The sequence below is a fragment of the Tupaia chinensis genome, unplaced genomic scaffold (genome assembly GCF_000334495.1).
Source record: "Tupaia chinensis unplaced genomic scaffold, TupChi_1.0 Scaffold143836_1, whole genome shotgun sequence".
In the NCBI taxonomy this organism is placed as follows: Eukaryota; Metazoa; Chordata; class Mammalia; order Scandentia; family Tupaiidae; genus Tupaia; species Tupaia belangeri.
In genome coordinates, this window is record NW_006203686.1 from 1132658 (window position 1) to 1137749 (window position 5092).

The window sequence follows — 5092 nt, forward strand, 5'->3', positions numbered from 1 at the left end:
AGAGGGAGAAAGCACCCCCTAACGGGGCAGGGTAATGCTATAATCTTCTCCATTTCTCCATTCTGACAGTATTTGAGGCATGCACACATTTGTGCCAGGCATGTTTTTCAAAGCTGCTGAAGCTAGAACTCAAACTGTAGTCCATCATGGGGGATCTGGCTCCCTTACCCACTATGCTATGCTAACCCCATTAACTCTGTACAATTCTTTTAATGCCTGGAGTATTCCTGCCTCCTAGGCAGGACCCAAAGAAAGAGCCACTGAGGCTCCATGGACAGGCAAGGGATAGGGGCTGAGGTGTCACAGGAATTTTATTTTAGCAATGGACCTACTAGGAAGGTTTGTCACTCCAGCTCTCTCAGCGGTTAAGGAAGACATTGAAACACAGCTACAATAGCAAGGAAAATTTAACTCCCTTCCTAACTTCCTCATACTTTCAAAAATCAGTGTAAGTACTTCTTTCCCTCATTAACCAGTTCTGCCTCCTAGCCTCTTAGAAAGAGATATTCAGTTAATTAGTCAAGGACTAGCACACATTCTGTTTACTCTTTGACATGGGGAGACAGCTCACTCCACCATGAGTCACTTTAATTAGCTCATGAGAGAACTAGGCTTTGATAAGCAAGCTAGGATCCATTAGGAAAGGGACCCTCAGAAAAGCCAAAAAGAGATTTCTTGGTTGGGTTTTATGAGCTTGTTTCTTTCTCTTAAATAAGAGTGACTACTGCTTTATTATTTGGAGGCACACATTCATAATAAAACATTCAAGTGATAAAGAATAATGCAAAGATTAAAATATAAAATAAAGCGAGGTGGATATAGCCATCTTTCCTTTCCGTAGGCCCTGGTGGTTGCTGTCGAAATGGGCAAGTTCATGAAACCCAGGAAAGTGGTGCGGTGCTGGCCGGAGGCTACTCGGGACACAAAGCCACCATCGTGAAGAACATTGATGATGGCACCTCAGATCGCCCCTACAGCCATGCTCTTATGGCTGGAATTGACTGCTATCCCCACAAAGTGACAGCTGCCATGGGCAAGAAGAAAATCGCCATGAGGTCAAAGATCAAGTCTTTTGTGAAGGTTTATAACTGCAGTCACCTCATGCCCACAAGGCACTCTGTGGATATTCCCTTGGACAAAACTGTGGTCAACAAGGATGTCTTCAGAGACACTGCTCTTAAACGCAAGACCCAGCGGGAAGCAAAGGTCAAGTTTGAAGAGAGGTACAACACAGGCAAGAACAAGTGGTTCTTCCAGAAGCTGCGGTTTTAGATGTTTTATATTTCAGTCATTAAAAAGGTGGGAAAAAAATATATATATAAAATAAGGCAGTTGGAGACTGGCAGGATGGTAAGACAGTACCGAGAGGTTGACCCTCATGAGAAGGTCCCAGGTCATATCTCACGACCTCCCTGAATACATAAGCATGCATATGCATGCCCGTTACCTGGGGCTGGGTGAGGCCAAGAATGTATCACCCCTTTGGGGGTCCTCTCTCTATATTTCTCTTTCTCTTTGCCTCTCTTTCTCATGGAAGAAATAAATAAACTAAAAAAAAAAAAGTAAATAAAATAATGCAATACCCAGAATTAACTTCTGTTAACATTAAGGTGGCCCTTATTCCATACCACTCTAGACTTATATATTTATTAATTAAAGTATCAAGTAGAGACCATCAGATGGTGTAATGATTATGTTGCTAGACTCCTATGTAGCCAACCATGGTTTGAGTCCTAGACCCTGTAGCTTAAACCTCACACTGGGTGTGTGTGCCCAAGATCCTGAGAGAATAATGGAAGAGAAGGGATTGTGGCATGGCCCTCTCCCCTTGGGTGTGATTTATTGCTTTCTGTCTCTCTGTCTCTCTATCTTTCTGGCAAGAACATATGCCTATAGCAAAAATAATCTCTAGAACAAAAAAAAAGAATCAAATATTTAAAAGGTTAAAATGGTTATTCAAATTGGATTGTAATAGTATGATATTTTTACATAGTTTTAATAGAAAAAAGGGGAATTTGCATTTTAAAAAGAAAATACTGAAGTCCCTCTCAAGTTTTTGATGGTTAATAATAATATTTTGTTTATCCAAGGCTTAAAAATACTTATTTCTGCCTTGTAAGCATAATTTTCACAATTCTTTAGTATAAGTTCTGTATGCGTCCAATGTTAAACATAGGATTTATAGTGCAGCTTTTTTTTTAATGTTTGAGAAAGATTGCTGCCTTCAGACTGGAATAATTACTTGACATAAAATATCTGTGTCATCCTTTCCCTCCCTCAGAACCTAATAGACATCTTCCTTGTTTTTTGTCTTACATTTGCTGTCAATAAATAGGAGGTCATATCTACCCCTTGTAGGGAACGTGCTCTCTTTAATGCAGTTGTCCACTCAATCTCCTTTATCATTGAAATGTGATGATTTAATCAAAATGTTTCAGAGTTAATTAGCATATATAAAAATTTCCTAGAAAATGGTGACTTGTAGCTGCAGATATAGCTTTTCTTTATTTCAAGAAGGTTTTCTTTTGTTATATCTTTGAATACTTTTTCTAATCACTTTTCAGTTCTCTATTAGTTATTCTTACTTAGTATCATGTTTGTCCTCTCTATATACATACTTCTTCAATAGTTTGAAAGGTGTCTTCTACTTTTCATTTGTTTACCACTTATCTTTCTTCCATATTGTTAACTTTGTTTGCAGCCTGATTTCTTCATTCATTCGCTATTGCTATTTTATCTGATAGTAGTGAAATTATGATGATTTGGTCCTCAGTTTGTTTCATTATGCTGTAGTCTCCCTTTTTAATTTACTCAGTCATTTATCACATTTTGAACAATTTATCTACTTCTTAATTTAGTCTAAAGCAGCATAGCAAAGATGTTCGAAGTCAGGACTCTGAGGTTGGATTACATAGGTTAATCAACCACCTGCTGCCTTTGAGTGTTTTAATTAATGTCAGTGATCTATAAAATTAAGATAATAAGAACACTCACTTCACAGGATGTGCAAGGATAAAATGTGTGAAGAAAACTTGAATAGTGCCTAGAAGATACTAGGCATTCTGTCAGTCTAAGCTATAATTATAACCCATATACACTAGAGACTTTTTTTTGTTTCTTGGCTTTCTTTTTTTTCCCCCAAACAATGCTTATTATCTTTTCCAGGCTAGCTCTCTTACTCTTTCTTATAGCACATTCGCATCATTCCCATGCCATGCCTTATCATTTTGCCAATAGCTAATGTAGCCAACTCTTTAGATCTTTTGGTTTCTAATATATTGAGGATAAGTTCCCTATGATGGCCTTCCCACATTTTCTGAGATTAGGTTATTACATTCCTTACTGTCTGAGATCTTAATATTGTACTACAGAAATGAGAGTAGCAAAGATAGATCAGCTGGAATTAATGACTCTGCTCTTCTGAGTTCATGTTAAATGTCTATGCTGAAGTTCATTGCAGCCATTTGGGGATGTAGCCTATGTTCATGAAGGTTTCTGCAGGATGAGACTAAGCTCCACCATTCAGTGATGAAGCCAGGCAAATGGAAAAACCTGACATCCCTTGTCTGCTTAAATCTAAAATGTTAAAGTAGGACCTTGGTTCCTGTAGAATTTTTGGTATCTTTTCCCTGGACCTAATCTTTTTGTACCTTTGCTGAGCATTTATAGAGACTGAGCCAAACCACACCGAATCTTCTGTTCTTCTTGGCCTACAACCCCATTGTGAAGATAATAGTACGAAACTGTATCTCTTTGTTTATTTGACTGTTGGTAGTGATTTTTGGTTTTTATTTTTATTACTCTTCATTTATTCCTTGAAGAAATAGATAATAGAAAGATACTGTGCTCTGAATCCACTACTGCATTCTTCCTAAAACCAGGAAATACCATAATTGGATTAAGTCACTACTGGACTGGTGAGAATATCCTGTAATTTCAAGCAAAGGGCTCTCTTCCTTTGATTCTGTCATTGACAGTTCTTTTCTTAGTCTTTTCAGGCTGTTATAAAAGAATCCCATAGGTTTATTAAAAATAGAAATTTATTTATCACAGTTGTGAAGGCTAGAAGCCTGAGATCAGAGTGCCAGTATATTTGGGTTATGATTAATTAGGTCATGGGTTCCTCCCTCATGACCTAATTACCTTCTGAAGGCCTCATCTCCAAATATCATTACATGGAGGTTAGAGTTTAACTATACGAATTCGAAGGGCACACAAACATCCAGTTCACAGCAGCCATCATCTCCCAATGGGCACAAAGTTACAAAGGAATGAATGTGCACATTCCGGAAATGGCTTTCAGAATAGGGAGAAATTTTAGGCCCACTCAGATAATCCAGAATAATCGTTCAAAATCCTTAAAATAATCACAAGTGTGAAGTCTTTTTTTGCTATAGAAGGTAGCATTCACAGGTTCTAGGGATTAGAACTTGATATCTTTGGGGCCATCACTCAACCTAACACAAATAGATACCTCAATCACTGCCCTCTAGGACTGCACTAACTTTTCCATTAACCAAGTCATTTTTGCTTTATTCTGATTTTATTCTCAACTAAAACCTATTGCTATTTTTCACATAAATAGTTATTGTGCTGAATCTAATCTGTAATAGCTTTGGTCTGAGTTCTCCCCTTCTGGGCTCAGGGTAGGGGGTACTTTCCTGGCCCATTTAGAGTTAAGTGTGGTCATGTTGCTTGTTTGGCCAGTGTGATGTGAGATGAATTATGTTACTTCATAACTTTATGTTACTGGATACTTTAAGAGTCAACGTGTGGTCCACTATGTGCTGTTTCCCTTTGTGACTGCAAGCAGCAGTGTTTATATGATTGTTTTTATCAGCCTGGTGTTCAGAGTACAAAGCTCTACAGAGTGCAGAGAATAGGTCCTGGGTGATCCACTGTAGATGTGTGAGATGAATTAGAAATACAACTTTGGGACCCACCAGTGGCATGGTGGTTAAGGCAACTGCATTCCCTATGATGGACTGTGTGGTCTAAGATCCAGAGCTAGTAGCTTGAGAGACACATTTATGCACGTGTGCCCGAAATCCTAAATGAAATGAAGGAGAGATTGTGGTATGGCCATCTTCCA

General features: G+C 38.3%; 1 pseudogene; it reads left to right on the forward strand.

Moving 5' to 3' along the window:
• Positions 1–862: 862 nt before the first annotated feature.
• LOC102487254 (60S ribosomal protein L27 pseudogene) lies at positions 863–1272 on the forward strand (annotated as a pseudogene).
• The last annotated feature ends 3820 nt before the right edge of the window (positions 1273–5092 follow it).